Genomic DNA, 23,920 nt, shown 5'->3' with positions numbered 1-23,920 from the left:
TTGAGAAGTCTTTAGTGCCACAAATATTTTTAGAAGGATGGAAGGGAGAATTTAAATCACCAATTACCACCCATTTAGGGTTCATTTGGTTTTTTTAATTTTAAAAATTGAGATTTCTACAATTCTCAATTTAGCCATATCAAGGTTTTGAAAAATTTCATTACTATTTTTGGGATTTTACTTGAACTGTTTGTTTGAATCAAAAGATGAATGAGAAGACACATTTTTATGTACAAGCACGAAGTTGTAGGTAGACTTCAAAAAGTATTCCAATCTATTATTTTTACACTCCTCAAAAAAAATTACCATGTTTTGATTTTTGATTCCTACTTTCTAGTAGGAAGACTGAAAGCTTGGTTTTGACACAAAATTAGAAGTTTAGTATTCTAATTCCATTTTTCCAATTTTTATACAAACAAAAATATTTTCAAATCCAAATTTCAAAAAATCCAATTCCTATCATCTTCCATGAACCAAATGGAGCCTTAGAGTTGCTAGTATTGATAAGATTCACAAGGCTGTTCCATTGAATTTTTATTTGTCCTTCGTTATTTAAGGCATAAACATAAACTAAATTCCATAAGCATCTAGAAGAAAGATCATGGAACATAGTAATAATTGTGTTACTAGAGAAATTGAGGAGAGTACATAAAAAATTACTCACATTCTAGATGACATCTCAACCTCTCAAAGCTCATTGAGAATATTGGGATACCCAAGAGACATCTGGCCAAAAAAAATTCACTTCCTTTTCCATAATATCTCTATTAATTTTAGTTTCCTATATGAGAAGAATATCCACTTTGATATCCTAAAGAGAACTCTTCAACATATGCTACTTCAAGTGACTATTCACACCCTAAGATTCCAAGATAGTATTCTAACTATTCTAAAATATAATATAGTACTAAATAACAACCTTCTAAAGCTACATCCAACCATACAAATTAGGGTTGACCTCCACATGATGAAAAAAATTAATAATAGGGGCCTATAGGTTTGCCTTCAAAATTCCTTGGGTGGTGGTACTCCTTCCTTACATACTGGCATGTTGGCTTTGTTGGGCCCACTTGCCGTTGCACCAAAAGCCATGACTGTTAGTGAACATGGAACACCACATAATTAACCACCTATGGGCAGGGGAGCACGTCGCATCACCCAAAAATCTCCCCCTCGACACGCATACCAGGTGCTTACACAGGTCAGGAAGGCACCAGGGAGATTTGAACCCATGACCAGGCCAAAACCAGGCTCTGATACCACTTGTAAGGAAACTTGGCAATAAAAAATATAATTGTTTCCACATAACCCATAATAAATATGAAATAAACACGGAATTAAAATCCACATGCAAGAGAATAGACAACATACCCACAAAATTGTGACACAAGATATGCCCTGGGAAACCCTCATTGAGGGAAAAACCCAGTCTCCAAAAGCATCCATCACCATGTATTATTAAGCAAAAATACCATTGCCATACAACCATGGAAGCCTTCATGGCCATAGCCACAATCGAGAAAACTATGTGAACAAGCATGAATCCACACGTCCCATGCCATGCTTCCAACCTTCACAAATGCTCCCTTGGCTAACTTGTCAAGCCTTGTCCTGCTCGACTCTTGCCTTTTGTCTTCTCCTTGTCACTCTCTCTATCTCTCTCTCTACAACAACTACCCTTGTGGCTGCTTATACAGTAGCAAGTCCCACAAAACTACCAAGTGGTATTACATAAACCATGTGCTAAAACCATGTGCTACCTAACCCACTGACCCCACATTTAATATTGGGCATTTAATTCTTTTCCCCAATATTAAATAATTACATGAAATATTATCACAATGTTACAATACAACTCATCAAGAATATTCCATGGGAATCTTTACATGTTGCACGTCCATCTAGGCACAACATTACATAATAAAATAAAATCATAAAATAAAAATATTATGCAATGTGTGCAACACCCATTATCTCAACAATCTCCCACTTGTTGTATACATTGCATAGGGTCAATCCGTAGCGACATAAATGAACAGGGGAACAATCCCTCCTAGCACATTCACCATCATGGATCAAAATACACCAAGTGCTCCATCCTGGTACCCACAACAAAATCAAAGTATCCAGCATCTCGAACATGAATGATCTCACCTCCTATTATGCCACTCCCACTGGACATACATAGAAGCCATCCAAAGAGAAAACCACCCAACCTGTCACATTAGAAGATCATAAAATCCTGTACCAACTAAAATTTCAAGCACAAAAAAATTTGATCCAAAGGTAATCACATGTATTCGTAGTTGTCAAAATATCCATAGCTGAAATAGCACCCACACCAAGTGCCAAAACCATCCAACTATCCATACCTCAAAGGTATAACAAGTGAATCTCATATCACTGACATATCCAATCTGCAACCTGCAATCACAAGCCTCAAGAGCAATACCTGCCACATATTTACCAAGAAGCTCTCACTGCAAAAGATAATGTCAAATCTATAACCAATCCACTAAACACATCTCAAAGAAGTGAATCCATGTAGTATCAAGGACATCCACAATACATAAACTAATATCCTGCAAGAACAACTCTCATAACAAGTCTCCAATGCTCTCCCAAGTTCACCACAACCAATAGAGGAAAGAGATAAAGGAATAACCATGTCATCTCTCACATGACATACATGAGCACAAAATAGTGATCACAATCTCCAACCAATCTCAAATCCAATGTAGGAAAAACTAAACATCCAAGAAGATAACCAAGACCGGAGAAACCATGCAAATCATAACATGTATCATGTCCTTCTACACACACCTCTAGATGTAAACTGTGCAAGTATGATCTCCTCCATAAAACCCCAACAAGAAGCCTCAAAAACACCCAAACCATACCATATAACTCATCATGGATGTAAGCCTCTCACAAGAAGATCAAACTCAATAAAACCATTCCTAATCCAAGGAATATGCCCAATATAAAACCATCTCCCAAACTCAACTAGCATAACAACATATGCACATGGAGATAACCAATGCTAAACCATCTCTCAAATGAATCCTCCAGAACTAACTCGTACCATAGCTCAAGATCCATATCCATGAAAGACAAGCATAAATATAATGCAACTGAGAGAAACAATGGGCTATACCTCTCAAGTAGCAAACCGCCGAGTAGACCAAGAGTGGGGAATGAGAATGCTCATCAAGATACCCAAGTCTCCAACCAAGACTCATCTAAGAACAATCTCCTCTCAAGTCCATATCAGGTGACTACCCCTTGGACTTCCTACTGAAACCATCAACTGTCCCAACAAATACTTCTCTAATCCAAGAGAAATCAGCATCACCACCATCTCTAAGTATCCATGAGCACCTGTAACCAATCAATCCATGCCAACTCCAAATGCAACATAACAATATCATGAAGTATCCAGCTTATGATTAGTGTACTCAATACCAAGAAACTAAACCAAGATCAATGTCAAAGTTCCAACCATGGCCTCAGGAACATAAACATGACAACATGATCTTACCATCTCAACCAAAGAGATAACATGCTCCACATGAACATACTATAACATGTCACAACTCTAAACAAATATTAAGAGTATACCATGACATAATAATGAAACCATCCTCATACCAAGGATAACATGCCAAATAAAAGCATAAACCACACCTTTACCAAGAACCCTGTGAGTCCTCAAGATGCAACCATCTTCATATACCATGAAGAAAACCATCTCCACATACCAGGGAGAACCATCTCCACACACCATGAAGATAACCAAGAACTCCATGAGTCCTCAAGATCTAACCATCTTCACACACCATGAAGATAACAAGTGCACCATGCAAATGTCAAAGACGCTTCTGCAGCAACAGGATCTAAGACAAACCTCCAACATCTGTAAACACTCAATAAATATATCAATGCCAACAACTCCCACTCAACTGTGGTACCAAGTCACCTATGGCATCATAAAATCCATCCTCTCCAAACCAAGAAGATATAAACCAAACCAGGAACTAATCCTGCACTGCCACCCTATCACTATCACAAGCTCTCACTAAACAATGTACCCAAGCTATCCATGACATAATGATGAAAATAGCATCTTCTAACCATGAGAATCAACCAAGGCATCAAACCATCAAAGAACTCAAAGTGTACATCATGAGCTCCTCAAAAGAAACCAAATAACCATGATCCTCTACCAAGAAGATATACCACCATAACTGAATCCAAGCTAATGAACATCAAGGATGTACCTGTATAACCAATCACGTCATGCCAAAATCCATGACACCATGATCACATCCATGAACTGAGCATCTGGCTCTCAAAGTGTCCAACCTGTTAGCATAAAATAGTCAACCACAATCCTCCACCATGACTGTACCTGGTAACAACATCTCATCCCTTCTACATGAAGATAAAATCATGTGACTTAGGGCATAGACAACCCAAATCCAAGCCACCAATCTGAATATGCATCAATAATGAAAGATCAATGGGAAAAGAAAACCCATAACCAAGCTATAAATGCAACTTGTAAGTATAGACCACTTACAACACTGCACAACTTGTAGAGCCAACAAGTCATCACACATATCCAAACCAAAAACTAATAACCATATCATCATGAGACCAATCTGAAATATGAACTGAGTATACAATGACATCAAAACTTAAATCTCCAATGCCATAAACTCACAATGTTACCATAGTCAAAATATATCAATAAACTGTTCAGATCAATATATCAACAAATAAATCATGCCAAACCTACACCAAATCTGAACCAATGTGTAGAGCTCTCCAAGAGCTTTCCGTTGACTACTTGAAATCCAAAATCCAACTCCGTATGCCCAATTTATGCCCTAATCCATGCTTAAAATAAACAACATCTAACTTTGGGGCTCTTAAAACTTGACAAAATCTCAAAATCATAGAACCAAACCTATATCATGTTGTAGTGCTCTGAATTAGCTTTCCAATACCTATAAGAACTCTGAAATCTGATATTCTGAGAGAAAGTTAGGGCCGTTTTACTAAGACAGTCTTTTTACCATTTTCAGTACGATTTTTAATTTTTAATTTTTTCAGTGATGAAAATTTCGACAGGATTAAATTTGACGGCCATCATGGGTTGAAACCAAAAAACTCTTTCATTTCCTTTGAACATGGCCAAACTAGGGCATATTATATATCAAAATTTATGAAAATGTCGACCCGAATCCAATGGTGAGGTCTGTTTTTACCCAGGAGGTCATTTCTGCAAGCTACCCCCCAAAACCCTCATTTAAATGAAACATCCGAAAAAATCTTTTTGTCCAACAATTTCACATGCCCAAATCTTTTAACATCCCATCATAACAGCAAACCCAAAACCCTCAAATCTGCAATAAATCATTCATATATCTTGCCCTTTCTTTTATCCTCTCATGCATTCCCATGGATTCAATCTAGGTTTATAAGAATAAAACCATAACTCTGATACCACTTGTAAGGAAACATGGCAATAAAACCATGGCTCTGATACCACCTGTGGGTAGGGGAGGGCGTCGCATCACCCAATAATCTCCCCCTCGACGTGCATACCAGGTGCTTACACGGGTCGGGAAGGCACCAGGGAGATTTGAACCCATGACCAGGCCAAAACCAGGCTCTGATACCAATTGTTGGGCCCATTTGCCGTTGCACCAAAAACCATGACTGTTAGTGAACATGGAACACCACATAATTAACCACCTGTGGGCAGGGGAGCACGTCACATCACCCAATAGGCTTTACCTTTTTTAACATCAATTTTATACTTTCTTTCGTTCTTCTTATGAACCTTGGTCCATTGACTTTCATCGATAATGTCATTTTCTAAGACAAGGTTAGCATCCAAAAGAGTAGTAGGGTTATTATATCTCAAAGGGATTTTAGTCATCTAATTACTATTTTCCCATGATAGTGATTTAGGAATGGGAAGAATTATCAAAATACCCAAAATGTTATTTAAAGGGGGATGGCTAATAACCTTCTCTAAAGAAGATGAGGTCGAAGTAAGGAGGGATCTAATAAATTCATCGATATTTTTTTGTTGAGCACAAGTGAGAAGAGTGCTAGTCTTAGGAAGACAGAACTACATTAAAAACCTTTAGACCACTCTCCACTCGATAGTATAGAAGTTTCCTTACTATCGGAAAGAAAATCTGAAACCAAAGGGGGTTTCAAAGGTAAAACGTGGGGCTTGATGACTTCCTTGGGTTCCTCCACAAGTCTTAGGGGAGAGGAAGGACAATAAAGGTCAACATGACCAAAATGTCTACATTTCACAACAAAAAAATCTCCTTTTTTAAAAACCAATGATTGTAGATAGGACCCTTGCTTTGAGTCTAGGGTAAAGACGCAGGAAGAATCTTGTTCCAAGATACTAACATAGATTCTAGAAAATAAAATTTGAGATTTTGTCCCAATAAATTTATCCACCTTAAAAAGGGATTGAAAGGTTTTCGCTACTCCTCTAAAAACTTGAGTGTTCTAGAACTCCAAAGGCAACCCTGGCATTCTGATTCATGAAGGCACAAAACCTCCTAGATCAACAACTAGGTCTAATTTAGGTTTCCATTGACAAACATTAGTATTTTCTTCTTTTTTGACCCTAGAAATCACGAACCATTAGTAAGAACAAAAAGAAGATCCTCCTTAATAGTAAAGGAGAAGACAAACAAATCACTAAGGAGAGTATTAATCTTAATAATTCCTTTAAGAGACCAAGAAGAGGCTTCTCACTTCCCTAGTTGATCAATAGTTAGCCTAAAGAAAATGAATCAACCAAGTAGGGATAACATTATACCTCTCACTAAGTCATCTATAATATCATCAAGAACTTGGATAGTGCTACCTTTAACTGTGCATGAGTTGAAATATTTGGGTGGGGATGACCCCCTTGTTGGAGCATGAAAAACCTTGTGTACAAAGGAACTTCCACTAGGTTGAACCACCAATGAGAAGCTGGCCTTAAAATGTGAAGCAAAGGAGTGATATACGCCATAGGCTTCAAAGGAGTCCAATCATCCAATAGAGAGAAGTAGGGATCCAAGGAAATCCCCATGCCCCACCAAGAGAGGTATAGGAGGGGGACAATATGAGGCTGGACAGAGACAAGAAGACCTAAGCCAAGAGTAGTGCTAGGGAGTGGGAAGCGAGAGCCCAAGAAGGGTCCAAATATTTATTGAAAATGTTAATTGGGAAGGAGCAAAAACAATTCTATACATCCAATCAAATGATGAAATAATCATTTTCCAATATTATAAACTTAAAGTTGTATCAATTTCATGATATAAAATATAAAATTTATGATAGATAAGAAAAAGGGCAACTTCTAATTGGTTGATAGATATAATTTTAATCGCTAGTTAAGTAGACTTTTTCAAAAAGTGACACAACAATACTTGCCCCTATATTAGTTAGGGGATATTTGATTAGAATTAAGATTGAATTATATTCATTAGGGATATCATACATCTTCAAATTAGAGCTTGGAGTTAAAGATCAATATCAAGATTAGAATTAGGAGGGGAGGATTATAATTATTTTGAATTAGTAATTGCTTGAATTATATGAGTTAGGGGATAAAATAAACCTTCAAATTAGAGCTTGGAGTTAAGGTCAATGTCAAGATTGGAGTTAGGAGGGGAGAAGTTAAGAGGGGAGGATTATAATTAAAGTTAGGTGGATTATCAAGAAAATAAGAAAAGGGACAAATTTTAATTGGTTGATAGATATAATTTTAATCACTAGTTAGGTAAAGTTTTTCAAAAAATGACACAATAGTACTTGTCCTTATATTAGTGAGGGGCTTTTTGATTAGAATTAAGAGTGAATTATATTAGTTAGGGATAACATAAACCTTTGAATTAGAGATTGGAATTAAAGGTCAATGTCAAGATTTAAGATGATTATAATTATTTTGAATTAGTACTTTCCTAAAGTATATTAGTTAGGGGATAATATACACCTTAAAATTAGAGCTTGGAGTTAAAGTCAATGTCATACAATTGGAGTTACGAGGGAAGACCTTCGAATTAGAGCTTGGAGTTAAAGTCAATGTCAAGATTGGAGTTAGCAGGCAGGAGTTAAATTATATTAGTTAGGGGATAACATACACCTTCAAATTTGAGCTTATAGTTAAGATCAATGTCAAGATTGGAGTTAGGTGGACAGGAGTTTGGAGGATTATAGGAGAGGATTATAATTAAAGTTAGGAGGATTATAATTATTTTGAATTATGATTAATAGATCTTGGAGTTAAGGTCAATGTCAAGATCGAAGTTAGGAGGGGAGGATTATGATTAAAGTTAGGAGTTAGGAGGATTATAATTATTTTGAATTAGGATTAAGAGTAGTATTGATATGAGATTGAATAGAGTTTGATGTGTTAAGTTGTAAAATAAAATAAGCTTTAAAATAAACTAAATGCACAATTTATAAGGATTGGACATTTTTAAATTAGGAGGATTAAAATTGCTATTAAATAGAATTTGAATGTATTAAATTTAAAAATAAAAGTAACCTTAAATATAAAATTTAAATTATTACACAATTGGATTATGAGTTTCTAAAATTAGTTTTAACGCAAGATTTGAGTTAGGAGGGGAGGATTATGATTAAAGTTAGGAGTTAGGAGGATTATAATTATTTTGAATTAGGATTTAGAGTATTATTGATATAAGATTGAATAGAGTTTGATGTGTTAAGTTCTAAAATAAAATAAAATTTAAAATCAAATCAATACAAGGATTAAGACATTTTTAGGAGGATTAAGATTGGTATTGAATAGAATTTGGAGTTAAGAATTTTTTTTAATTAGGAGGATTAAGACATTTTTAGGAGGATTAAGATTGGTATTGAATAGGATTTGGAGTTAAGACTTTTTTAAAATTAGGAGGATTAAGATTAGTATTGAATAGAATTTGAAGTTAAGATAGGATTAAGACATTTTTAGGAGGATTAAGATTGAGATAGGTATTGAATAGAACTTGGAGTAAAAACATTTTTAAATTAGGAGGATTTAGATTAGTATTGAATAGAATTTGAAATTGAGATATTGAACATAATTTGGAGTTAAGATATTTTTAAATAAAGAAGATTAAGATTGGGATTAAATAGAATTTTGATGTATTAAATTTTAAAATAAAAGAAACCTTAAAATCACTTAAATAAAAAATTTAAATAATTACACAATTTACGAGGATTACGAGGACTTTGATTTTTTTTAATTAGGAGGATTATGAGGATTATATTTTTTAATATTACGATTAAGGATTTTAGTAGGAATATAATATTTTTAATTAGAATTAAGACTAGTATTGGCATTGAATAGAATTTAATGTGATTAATTGTAAAACAATTAAATAATAAACAATTTTAGATTATAATTTTCAATATAATTTAATGTGATTAATTGAAAAATAATTAAATAATAAATAATTTGGATTATATTTTTTTAAAATTAGGATTAAAGCTAGTATTGGTATTGAATAATTTAGATACTTTTTAAATTAATGTGATCAATTGTAAAATAATAAACAATTTTGGATTAACATTTTTTCAAATTAAGAGGAAAGTATTTTTAAGTATTGGTATAAGATTGGTTTGAGATTGATATATTAAATTGTAAACCTTAAAATCAAATAAATACACAATTTAGAATAGTAATTTTTGTAAAAATAATTTTAATAAATATAAAAATAAATACACAATTTGAAATAGTAAGTTTTGTAAAAATAATCTTAATAGACAATTTAAATACTAAATAATTTTGCAAAAATTTACTAAAAATAAAAATTGAACAATAAAATAATTTAAAATTAATTTTTTTAAAAATAAATTTGCAACTTTTTTTCTATTAAAATACTAAATAATTTTGGAAAAAATTAATAAAAATAAAAATTGAACAAAAAATATTTTTTTTGCATATAAATTTGTGACTTTTTCTCATGTAGACTAATTATTGAATAAAAGAAGTATTTTTTATATTTTCAATGTAGATTGATTATGGTAAAAGAAGTATTTTATATAAAAATAAAAATTGAACAATAAAATAATTTAAAATTAATTTTTTGCAAATAAATTTGCAACTTTTTCCCAATGTAGACATTATTGAATAAAAGAAGTATGTTTTATATTCCTAATGTAGACTAATTATTGTAAAAGAAGTATTTTATATAAAAATAAAAGTTTAATTATTGATTATTGAATAAAAGAAGTATTTTTTATATTCTCAATGTAGATTGATTATTGTAAAAGAAGTATTTTATATAAAGATAAAAATTGAACAATAAAATAATTTAAAATTATTTTTTTGCAAATAAATTTGCGACTTTTTCCCAATGTAGACTGATTATTGAATAAAAGAAGTATTTTTTATATTCGCAATGTAGACTGATTATTGTAAAAGAAGTATTCTATATTAAAAAAAAAGTTTAATTATTGAATAGAAGTATAATTATTGAATAGAAGTATTTTTTATATTCCCAATGTAGACTATTGAATAAAAGAAGTATTTTTTATATTCCCAATGTAGATTGATTATTGTAAAAGAAGTATTTTATATAAAAATAAAAGTTTAATTGTCGAATAGAAGTATAGAAGTATTTTTTATATTCCTAATGTAGTAAAATAAAAGTTTAATTATTATTTTTCTATTAGATATAAGAGTTTTAGAACAAAAAGAGCAACCAAAGTACCACCACAAAAATCAACAAGGAGGCCAAGCCTCACTAAGGAAGAACAGATTCAGCTGTACAACATAACAAAAAGAGGAGAAAGACTAGCTAACTAAGAACATCATAGTAATTGACCACCCAGGTAGTCCAACCTAAGGGACCCTCCATCCAAATGACGCTTTTACATTCTTGAATTTGCATCAGCCTGAATAAATCATCCTTTCTAGCATTCACTTTCTTACGGATTTCTCTATTTAGCCCAATGCAAGCTTGCTCAAAATCTTGCAGATCATCCAAGGTTCTACGCCATTGGTATCCATGCTTAAAAGCAACATGCCCATCATGAAGGAACCGTCTCATCTTGTCTCGCTCGATCAGCATAGTAGCTTGCACCTGCAAAGAAATTTTAAAATAAGCGAGCTTTAAAAAAAATTCAGTAAGGTCCCTTGGCTTACCTTGGTATCTTTCCTCGTTCCTGCATTTCCAGATCTGCCAGACAATGTTAGATGACAATATATTCCAAAATAAATTGGTATCTTTAGGAAGACCATTAATATGACCAGTGATAATATCAAGAATATTAACATCAATAGGATAAACAATGCCAAACATTCTCCATATTTCTTTAGCAAAAGTACAATCTAAAAGAATATGTCTACCAGTTTCAGGAACTCTGCATAAATTACAAAAATCAGAATTAGATAAATCTCTCTTAATAGGTAGCTTGTCCAACATGACTAACCATCTGAAGCATCTAATTTTAGGCTCAACAGAATTCTTCGACAAGATATCAAAGTAATTTTTCCAAACATCAGCATCATAAGAAGAGTACCAAACAACATTAACATGATCAATAATATTAGTATTACAATCTAGGATTTTGTATATATTCTTGGCCTTAAGAAGATTCGTGACCACTCCACCAAGCCATTTACACTTTAGGTGCCTTTGAGAATCAACATGGCATATAGTGGGAAGACCACTAACAACTTGCACAATCATGTTATAAGTTCTTTTATGGGAATCAGGGATATCATATTTATCTTTAAGCTCATCCCAAGGAGTGATTTGGTTCTGCTCAAAGAGATCTATGAACTATTTAATACCTTTCTTAGCCCACAATCTGGTAGAACACCCTTGGGTAAGGGCCAAAGGTTTACCATTTAGGTGAAGATTCCACCAAATTGATCTTTCACCATGGAGTTGATCATTACAATGAAAATCCTTGTTAGTGATGAATTTCCTAACATGGTCCCAAGCCTTCCAAATAGATCTAAAAACTATGGAACCTTGGACCATGACAGGAAAGTTACCAATAATGAGGTCGCAAAAGGGGAGATTAGTCCAAGATTTGGCTTTCTTAGGCACACCCCTTTCAATGTTATTTCTAACCAACACTTTCCAAGGACAATCACCCTCCATGGATTGAAAAATCCATTTGGCAGATAGGGCAATACCTTGAATTCTTAAGTCCTTCAACCCAAGACCCCCAAGGGCCTTGTCAGTGTGGCACCAAGCCCACCTAACAGAATGAATTTTATTATTACCCTTTCCATCAGACCAAAGAAATTGTCTGATGGACTTATGAATTTCAGCAATCTGATAATTGTTTAAAAACCATGCAGAGGAATAGTAAATGGTGTAGGAGGACAACATCTTCTAGCAAACTTGAATTCTGCCTGCCAAAGATAATGCCCTATTATGCCATTTGTTAAGTTTCTTATCAATCTTCTCTTTAACCCATGACCAAATGTCTTTGAGGGCAGGATCCACTGAGAAAGGGATACCAAGATATCTAGTGATCTTATTGGGGCCTCCCCAAAGAAAATTGTATTGAGGAAACCAATCCGGGGGCTACACATCCCACCCCAAACAAACTGATTTGGCTTGAGATATTTTAGCCCCAGATATAGAACAAAAGAAACTAAGTTTATATTGCAAAGCCTTAAAATTGCTTTCTGAAAGCTCAAAAAACAACGCAGTATCATCCGCAAACTGGCAATTGATGAGCTCTTCATCATTAGGCAAATAGATACCTCTGACATTAGGAGATAAAGAATTATCTCTGAGAATATAGAAGAGAGCCTCCGAAGCAATCACAAAAAGAGATTAGAAGTATTGGTATAAGATTGATTAGACCTTACGATCAAATAAATACACAATTTAAAATGAAATAAATACATAATTTAAAATAGTAAGTTTTGTAAAAATAATTTTAATAAATATAAAAATAAATACACAATTTCAATAGTAAATAATTTTGTAAAAATAATTTCAATAATAGAAATATTGGTATAAGCTTGATTAGACCTTAAAATCAAATAAATACACAATTTAAAATCAAATAAGTTTATTAAAAATAATTTTAATAAATGTAAAAAATAATTACACAATTTAAATAGTAAATTTTAAAATTTTTTTTTAAAAACTTGAACAATAAAAATAAATATAGAATTTAAATAGTAAATAATTTTGTAAAAAAAAATTTTAAAAATTGAACAATAAAAATATAATTTTAATAGAATTTTAATAAATGTAAAAAATAAATACACAATACTAAATAATTTTGAAAAAAAAAAGTTTAAAAATTGAACAATAAAAATAGCTAAAAAAATTGAACAATAAAAATAAATATAGAATTTAAATAGTAAATAATTTTGTAAAAAATTGAACAATAAAAATAGAATTTTAATAAATATAAAAAATAAAAAAAATTTAAAAAATTAAACAATAAAAATAGAATTTTAATAAATGTAAAAGTAAATACACAATTTAAATAGTAAATAATTTTGTAAAAAAAAATTTTAAAAATTGAACAATAAAAATAAATATAGAATTTAAATATCAAAAAAGCAAAAGAAACTTCAGAAAGAAGTCTACTCTTCTCCGAGCTTACCAACAAGTTCTGAAAGCGTAGACTTCGACTCCCTCAACATAGAAATCCTCTTGAGGAGGTCCCTCCTCTTACACGCTGTTCTCGGCCGCTCTCGAAGAATTTCACCTATCTTTGCCGACTCTACATTTCTCACGACTTCCTGAATGATGAAGTTCATAATTTCGGTTTGAACCATTTTATGAAATGTAAAGCGAAGATGGAGCGGAATCTCGTCCGCAAGCCTCATCTTTACAAGATTCCAGTAAGCCATGACGCTCATCTTCATCTCAAATGCCGCATCCAGCTGATTACTTTCTTTTGGCACATTTTTCAGAATAAATTGGCCCATCGCTCCAAAGTTGACAGTGTCATGATTCTGTTTTATAGCTTCCTTAAACGTATTCTTCCATTCCTGCCACTTTAACTGGGACTCTGAATACGCAGGATTCAGTGTAAAGAAAATGGTCTTCTGCATATCGAGGGTATCTTCCACAAACTGCACACATTCCTCCCTTTTCTTGTCAATAAGATCTTGAAAAGCTCTGTGGGATGCTGAATGGAGGGCCGGATAACATTCTATTTGCATATCAATAACGCGGCATACAACCTTGTTTATATACTCGCAAGCCTTTATGGCTATATCCTTACTCCTTTCTGAAACAGAATTGATCCGTCTTTGCAAAAGAATTACTAAAACGGAATGCGGTAAGAAGTTCGTGTTGGAATAAGTTACTAGTTTGTTGCACCAAATCTGCTATTCTGTTTAACAGTTTAACAGTTGACTGCTGCTCCCCATTCTCTAGTCATCAGTTTTGTAGGACTGTAGTTAACTCCACCACATGTATGGACAATTGAATTTGTCTCCAAACACATGGCAGGATTGACAATTGAATTTGTCTCCAAACACATGGCAGGATTGTTAAGTGAAGTGTTTGTGCTGTCACATTAGATGATCCACATGTAAGGTCTAAACAGCTAGAAGTACTCTATTTATAGAGGTTATGTAATTGGTTGTTTGTGTGCAGCCAGATAGAAGTCCTCTATTTATAGAGGTTATGTAATTGGTTGTTTGTGTGCAGCCAGATAGATGAAATAATCTATTTATAGAGATTATGTAATTGGTTGTTTGTGTGCAGCCAGATAGATGAAATAATCTATTTATAGAGGTTATGTAATTTATAGAGGTTATGTAATTGGTTGTTTGTGTGCAGCCAGATAGATGAAATAATTTAGATAGATGAAATAATTTTGTTATCTGCTGTCACCATATTTCTTTATAGTTTTAATTTTCAATAGTTCGAAAGACTAATGCCTTGAGCTTCCTCCAGCAATTTTACTTCTTCAACCAGAAACTCATCAGTGGTTTCTGTAAATGCACTTGATAGACCTTCCAAGTAACTCTCAAACATCCTGTGGAGGCTTGCAATACAGTGCATCTCAGGTTCATCTGGAAACATTTCAATGTCCCCCTGTACAACAAGCCTGTGCAGCATACCTTTGATAGAACCCACGAGTCTCATGAACTCTGTCATGGCTTCTGCAAAATTAGAGACAACTCGAGGCAAAGCATTCAGTTCTGACTGCCTCTTGGAGAGCGTGGCGTCAATCTTTGTGACTATATCGGGTAAGCATTTACTGATACTTGTTGTCTGAATCTTCATAAGCCTTTCGGCCAGCACAGGGATTCCAACCATACTCTTTTCAATTTTAGAAAGGCAGGGATCTGTTGTGAAGAGTTCATGTTCTATTTGCCTGGCCTGAGAAATACTTTCATTCCCTACCCTGTTTCTCACACACACACATACCCGAGACCTATTTTTACTGCATTATCTGTGCCTTTCTCCAGCACACCCTCTGGGGCTTTGTCTACTTTAGTGACAACAGCCAATGTTCTCTCCCCCTTTTCATCTACTCGTTGGATTCTTATCGACTCACATGTGCTGAAATCCACAGCAGCAGACAATACATTCAATGTTATGCTCTCCTTGGGAGCTATGTATTGCATTATGATGCTTGATACTTGCTCGTAGATATCTTGTGGCTGGCCATTCACAGGCACCCTTGTGATTCCTGGAAGATCTACCATGGTGAGATCTGGAGCATTGGGCTTCGACACATTGAGTGTTATTGGGGTGTCGTTAATACTCTTTCCAGTTCCTGCAATTTCCTCTGTTACTGAATTGAGGGTTTCTGTTATGCTCGATTCTGCAATGCTCCGATTCTTTCCATTGTATTCAATGACGATTTTAGCGTCTGCCGGTCTGCAGTTATGCAACCTCATAACCAGGGGTACTCTGGTACAAATGCCCTGACCTCTTGGAAGGCTAATGCCAGCTAGAGATTCGAAAACATTTGACTTCCTAGATGACTGGTCTCCAACAACAACAATGGTCGGAAGATGAATACCTTCCTCTGTTACACCCAGACCACGCAATGTGTCCACGGCGTCCAGCAGGGGGCGAATGCGCTCATTGTAACTTTCAATCAGAGATGGAGTTCCCCCCTTCTCAAATATATGTAGATTCTCAAGTATCGAAGACATTACCTCTCGATTTCCAGCCGATGTTTGCGCCATTCTACGTGCATCAAAACAGACAATTTTTAGACAAAAAAAATGTTTTAAAATCCTCTACAGCTAATGCCATTATCGGGTATAGAAACATAGACAACAAATATTAAAAAGGCCTTCATACTAATAAACAAAATGTTTAAATAAGAGAATAGTAAATGTCACGATGAAACAAGCAATTTGGTAAATGCACAATGAGGATCCAATTCTATGTTTCAAGGCTTTGAGTTTTTAACTTTCTATAAACTCGGGGCAATTTTCTCTTCAGATTAAAAGCTAGGCTTTTGGGCGACCTGTAAAACTCCTCAAATGAAAAACTAGGCTAGATTATATTTTGCAGTACCTAAAAGAGAACTACAATTTTTAATGCTGTAAAACAATAGCGATTGGTTATTAAGTTAGGTAGTGGCAAGAAAACACGTATAACAACGAAAATACATTCCGATTGTATTCGTTCTTAAAAGAGTTTAACCGGACATTTTAATTTTGCACCGAAGTTTCATCAAGTTCAAGGAAATATAATTTTGCAGACAAATTTCATGCAGTTCAAGGATTTGGCAATTCAACCAAAAAGAAGAATAGCAAAAGCCATAAAATATAAAAAATTCAACTAAGGTGGGAGACAAATAAAACCCGAAATAGCATTGCAACCGACATTTCGCGACATTCTGTTGTTAGTAATAGTAACAAGAGCAGCTCTGATAAATTACTGGATCATTAAGCTATTTTGGTGCCCACCTTTTGTGCACCTCATATTAGATTGTGAATTGCATTGGTGTCCTCGTTTATCAACCAAAAGGAAAAGAAAAAAGTAGACATTTTAGCCTTAAAAATACTTAGTTCAAACTTTACAGGATTAACAAAGGAAGTGGTTAATGGCAAACAATATTCATGAATATTGTTTGCCATTATTAGCACGAGAAAGGAAATGTTGACAGAAGGTTAAGAATAACTTATCCTTCTAAATCTGAACCCAATGGCAAATTGTCCAAACTTATCAGCCTGGAGAAAACAAGGTCTAAAGCACACTGAATTAAGAGAAAGCGGTTAGTAGAAATTGCAAGAGAACGATGGGAGCACGAATTCCCGGTGATTGTATAAAAAAATCCAATAACAGATGGTTTGAAATTATTAGAAGAGGGGAAAAAACGTTAACAGAAAGAGAGGAAAAAAATTAGTTACTCTTGTAAATTCAAGAAGGAAAGCTGCCTGGTAATACGAGAACGAACGAAGGCAAACAAGTTTTACACATGAAATTCTAGCGCAGAGATTTATAGAATTTTTGCTATTGTTTTGGCAGTGACACGTAACCTGCTAAGACCCTGCACAATATCCACCTGCAAGCTTGTGTGTCATTTGTTTGGTATATTGTGCAGAGCTCAAATACTGATAATCTCGATTGAAGTCACAACACAATCGAAGACTTAAGTAGAATTATTCTGTAATTATTTGACAAAAAAGTGACAATATTCTACAAGTCCGTGTGGTTTCGCCAAATTTAATCTATCTTGTTTATATTTGTAATGTTACAAGCTTTGCTATTAGGTTTTTTTTTTTCGGTAAGAGCCTATTTTAATTGACAAAATTTTAAGGTGGTGCGAATATTGCCTCGAAGAAGAGACATCAATATCTTCGATGAAAAAAAACTGTTGTAGGGAAAAATAATGAGCTGCCTTAAACATCACCGGCTAACCTTCATTGTGTGAAAATTTCTATTGCAGATATTGATTAGGGGAGACGACTCATTATTTGAACACCCTAAGTTTGCGTTTATCAAAACCCTACATAAATTTTTAAAATCACTTCCTTTCTTTTACAACAGCTTATTTGGTGAGTCGTCTAGTTATAACTAAGGTTTCAAGTCCACGCCACCCTTATGATGCCACATCAGCATACTTTTTGCCAAGTTGTCTAATACAGCCCAAAAAAAAAGTGAGACCAATGGTCGTGCATAAAGGGTACCCATGGTTGAACAGCTAATGTGGCATCACATCATTGGTTAATTTTTATAACTAAGGGTACATTTTATTCAATTTTGGGTAGTTAGCATTGTACTAACAACTTTAAAGTCACAAGTATTGGTACAATGTTGTCAAAAAATTTGAACATGAAGTCAATAAGTGTAGGTATCAAGTGAACGACTCCTATCACAACTATTGGAACGCATTCAAGTAGTGGATCCTCTCCACTAGTAATCTCCTATCTTAAACAGTTATTAAACTGTAAAAAATTAATTCATGACTAATATTGAAAAATAACAAAATTGCAACTTCACTTATAAAAATATTGGAAGAAATTAGCAACACAATGAACACAATATTTTCAGACAAATTGTCCCTGGAAAAACCCCTAAGAGAAAACTAGTTCTACAATTGAGGAATTATATTTACTTCAACGAATCAATAGATACACAATTCTTTACCTCTCAATGGAAAAACTCTGACAACCTCCCAATTTCTCTCGCTAATAATCCTCACTGCTATCCCCAACACTATCATTGTGCCCTTGCTAACATTGCAAGACTATTTTCTATCACTGCAAACTCATTTTCTAACAATGCAAATGCTTCTACAACTTGTGTTTTTCAAATCCTCCCTAACCCCCTTTATACGACTACTAGTGGAAAACCAACGGCTGAGATTGATTCTCAATCAACATCCAAGATTAAAAACAACTTAACAACCCTAACCAAGTTAGTTTCTAGTTGCTTCTAAAAGTGGTCAATTAATTAACAATTTTTTTCCAAACTCTAACTAATTTGTTACTAAAATGATTACTTGCAAAATAATAGCATATGGATGAACAATTGTCTAAGCTAATCAAAACTAACACTTCCTCTTAGCGAGGAATTTCTTTTGCATGACACCCAATTTATCTCTCAAGAAAATGAATTTTTCCTTCCCTAATGCTTTAGTTAGAATGTCTTCTTCCTACTCCTTTACAGGTATGTACTGTAACTAAACAACCCCCCACTATCCACAATCTCTAACGAAGTGATATCTGATGTCTATATGTTTGGACCTATCATGAAATACTAGATTATCAAACAACTTGATAAAACATTGATTATCCTAGTGTAGCACAGTAGTCTCAACCTTTTAGCTAAATAAGGCTACTAACAACTTTTGAAGCCATATAGCTTTACATGTCACCATGCTAACTACTATGTATTCTGCTTCTGCTCAACTCAGAGCCACAAATTTCTACTTCCAATTGATCCAAGATACAACTGATGATCCCATACTTAACTGCACCATACAAGTAATGCAACACATGCTTGGGGCCTGTCTAATGCACTTTCTTTGGTTCAACCATGAACTAACTAAGAGAGATCACTACAAAAGCTCTATCTAGCCTCTTATTGACCAAATACATAAGCAAACCAATCAACTATCTGTATAAGGTAGTATCTACATCCTTTCCCCTAGATGTGTTTACCTTCCTCCAATTCATGATCATGGGTGTAGACATGGCTTTACAATCATCCATCCTAAATCTCTTCGAGATCTCAATGCAATATTTCCATTGACCAAGGAAAATCACTCCATCTATTTGCCATATCTCCATGCCTAGAAAGTAGTGCATAAGTCCCAAATCCTCCATATTGAACTCATTTGCAAGGTCCCTCTTCAAATCCTCTATTAGCCCTAGTGCACATGTAAGAAACAGGTTTTTCACATAAAGAACAAGAATGAGAACCTCACCCCCAACCACCACATAGTAGAGGTCAGCATCCACTTCACTCTTCCCAAAGTCCATTTCTTGCAAGTATGTATCAAAGTACTCGTGTCACCCTCTAGGAGCCTCCTTGATTATATATAGGGCTTTCTTCAATCTGCACATGTGAGTCTCTTTGTTTTGTGCTATAAAGCCTTCTTGTTGCTCTATGTAGACCTTCTCCTTCAATGTACCATTAAGGAATGTTGTATTGGCATCCATTGGATGGATCTTGCATCCTATCTATGCTACAAATGAGATCATAGGTAGTATACATGCATACTTGGCCGCTAGAGAAAATATCTCCTCATAGTCTATTCTCTCCTTCTGAGAGAAACCCTTTGTCACAAACCTTCTCTTTTATTTCTTGATTCTACCATCTGCACTGTGCTTTATCTTGTAGATCTAGCGTGATCCAACTACTACCATATCTATTGGTCTACGAACTACTTCCCACACATCATTCTTCATAATTGAGTTATATTTCTTAACCATAACATTGTGCCATACTTGATGTTATGCAACCTCCTTATAGCTAGAAGGTTGGTTGGTTGTCTCCACTACCTAGTACTCTTCATAGGAGCTCCCACTAATTATTGTGTATCCCTTTTTGTACCTTGAACCTCGCAGTCCCTACTACCAACTGTAAAGGATGAAATATCAACTTCTAAGTCTTCAAGATGAACTTCCTATTGTACCTATTTCTCCATACTCTATGAATCTTCACCACCTAGATCTATTCTTGTATTAGTAACTATACTTGATCTTTAATTCCCTTGACTTGGTCTTGGAGCTTCTATTAGTTGCACACTCTGATCATCTATTGGAAAATCTCAAGACCTTCTAAATTCCTTGTCCTCCATGAACTTAACATCACATCTATCCTATAGTTCTTATGGTCCTTGGAATAAAAATCCTATATGCCTTTGAGGTTTTACTATACCCAAAAAAATACCCCTTCTTTGCAGTCTAATCTAACTTGGTATGTATATCACTTGGAATATCATAATATACCAAACTCCCAAATATTATTAAGTGACAAACATCTGGCTTCTTTCCTATGATAGATTCCTCTAGTATCATCTTCCCTACCACCTTGTGTGGAACCTTGTCTAGAATGTAGACTATTGTAATACACACCTCTGCCCATAAATATAGGGGCATGTCCTAGTTATGTAGCATAACCCTTTTCACCTCTGATATAGAATGGTTCTTCCTCTCAGTAACTCCATTCTTTTGTAGATTGTAAGGAACAATCCACTCTCTCTTGGTTCCTTCCCTAGTACAAAACTCCTGGAAGACATTTCCTTTGTACTCACCTTCATTATATGACCAAAGAACCTTTATCTTGCTTCATGTCAAGTTCTCCATAAGAGCCTTGAACTCTTAGAATCAACTAAAAACCTCATTCTTGGTCTTCAAGAAGTATACGTAGGTCTTCCTAGAGAAATCATCAATAAGAGTAATATAGTACTCATATCCTTTGAGAGAATTTGTCGACATCAGTCCACATATGTCTAAATGTACTAGATCAAAAACACCTTGAGATCTGGTATCACTCCTTAGAAAATATGCTTTTGCAAACTTCCCCAATTCACATCCCTTGCATACATCATCATGCTCTGTGCTCACCTTTGGAATACGTGTTGTCATCTCATGAAGCAATTTGAGTTCTCTTTGATGAATATGACCCATCCTATGCCATATCTCTCTAAGATCTCTAGGATTACTCTTGTTCATGAGTTCATTAGGAGTATAAAACTTCAACCTATAAAGGTGACCACTCCTAGCTCCAATAATAATGGGTGATTTCCAATCCTTATGCTTAATCAACACATGAGTCCCTCTAAAGAGTATGTTATACCCTCTATCCTATAGAATATACACAAAAATCAAATTCATACCTAAGTTTGGCACATTCAACACATCATGAAGTGGAATTCTCTTTCCATTCTCCCTCTGAAATTGAATAGACCCTTTCCAATAGAAATTTGGATATTGTTGTTCTCCTCCTTATAGTTGGAGAATTAATCTCTAACTCTTGTCATATGAAATGATGCCCCACTATCTATATACCAAACACATTGTGAGGTTGAGCTAACCATACAACATATGAGTGAAAATTCATCTTCCATTACACTAGAGAGTTCTTCTACACTTGCTAAAGCTGCCACCTACTTCTTTGCCTTCTTCCTTTTTGGGAAATTACCGATATAGTGACCATACTCATGACAACTAGAGAAATTGACCTTAGAAAGGTCCTTCTTCTTCTTATCACTTTGTAAATTTGATCCTTTTCTAGACCCATTCTTTGCTTTCCCTTTCCCCACAAAGGAAATGTCTCCCTATTTCACCTCACTTTGCTGATTATCACTAGCCTCATTGACAAGACTTATTCTAAAATCCTCATAAGTGAAATCAGTCCATAGTTGATACCAACTCAGTAGGGTACCTCATCCACTGAAAACCTGAACAAAGATAGTCCATTTTTTAGTAAACCCATTTATTGCTATTCTTACTAGCTTGTCATCATTGGGACCATCTTTAACGACTAATAACTTATCCTTGACAAGTCTAATCCTGGTGAGGTAACTTGTAATGTCTTCTCCCTAGTTCATTCAGGTATTCTTCCACTTCTCTCTAAGAATCATCTTCATATTGTTGATAGCATTTTGGTCTAGATTCAGAATGACATCCCACATCTTCTTCACTATATCTAGCTTTGAGATATGTAGAAAAATACGATCCTTGATACCATCTTGAGGATTATCCTCCTTGCCTTGGAATCTTTCTTCTTGTATGTTGAAATTTGGGTTGCATTTGTAGGTACAACAACAAAAACTATGGTAACATAAACCTTGATACCATTCTCTTCAACAATAAAGAAATTCAGGCTTTCCAAACAACAAAATTTGAAGCACCATACAATCTTTCCTGATCTACCAAATCAGCTAAAACCATCTCAAGGGATTAATAAGTCTAAAGAGATCAATCTAGGTTTTAATAAACCCTTAATTTATTTCCTAGGGAAAAAATATTCTACCCTCAACACTACTCTCATACCATGTGGAAAATCCTATTGCAGCCCTTGATTATTAATCTCTTATCTTAAATGATTGATAAATTGCCAAAAGTTAATTCACAGCTAATATCAAAAAATAACACAATTGTAACTTCACTTATAAAAATATGAAAATATACAAGCAACATAATGAACACTATATTTTTGGACAAATAATCCTTGGAAAACCCCTTAAAGGAAAACTAGTTCTATAGATGAGGAATTATATTAGCTTCAGCAAATCAAGAGATACAAAATTGCTTGCCTCTCACTAGTAGAAATTTGACAACCTCCCAATTTCTCTTGTTGATATTTCTCACTTCTATCCCCAACGCCATCATTGTGCCCTTGCTAACAAAAAAGGCTATTTTCTCTCACTACAAACTCATTTGCTAACACTACATATGCTTCTACAACTTGTGTTCTCCAAATGCCCTCCTTGAAACTCTTAAATACTATTGTTGGAAAACCAATGATCAAGACTTATTCTCAATTGACGATCGAGATTAAAAAGAACTTAACAACCCTAATCAAGTTTGTTTCTAGTTGCTTCTAAAAGTTGTTAATTAAGTAATAAATATTTGTTCCAACGCTAACCAATCATTAGTAAAATAATTACTTGCTAAATATTTTTGTATTAGAGAAAGTTCATTTTTTTTATGGAAATAGTTTCATATAAATGGAAATATTTTTTGTATCAAAGAAAGTTAATTTTTTATAACTAGATTCAATAGATCTCAAATAAACTACTCAAAAGATCAAACACCATGGTCACTATGCAAAATAAAAATAGAAGAAAAAATTTAGGGTTTTTCAACAACAAAAAAGAACAGGAAGAACAAGAGGCTATTAAGTGCAAGAAAACGAATGACAAAGGATTTAAGGAAGATCCTACAGGGACAAATGTCTGCCTAGTTAGAGATCCAATATCAAAGCCAAACAAACTTATATTATTAAGGTGGAAT

General features: G+C 34.2%; 1 pseudogene; it reads right to left on the bottom strand.

The window, feature by feature from the left end:
- The window catches only part of LOC149547587 (dynamin-related protein 4C-like), a 28,275-nt pseudogene extending 12,092 nt beyond the window's left edge, over positions 1 to 16,183 (bottom strand).
- Positions 16,184 to 23,920: the final 7,737 nt, after the last annotated feature.

This window comes from Cupressus sempervirens, chromosome 7 (assembly GCF_028749045.1).
Source record: "Cupressus sempervirens isolate cs-2001-9-10 chromosome 7, ASM2874904v1, whole genome shotgun sequence".
Taxonomy (NCBI): domain Eukaryota; kingdom Viridiplantae; phylum Streptophyta; class Pinopsida; order Cupressales; family Cupressaceae; genus Cupressus; species Cupressus sempervirens.
The sequence above is the reverse complement of the archived record's forward strand: the minus strand, read 5'-3'. Positions and strand labels throughout refer to the sequence as shown.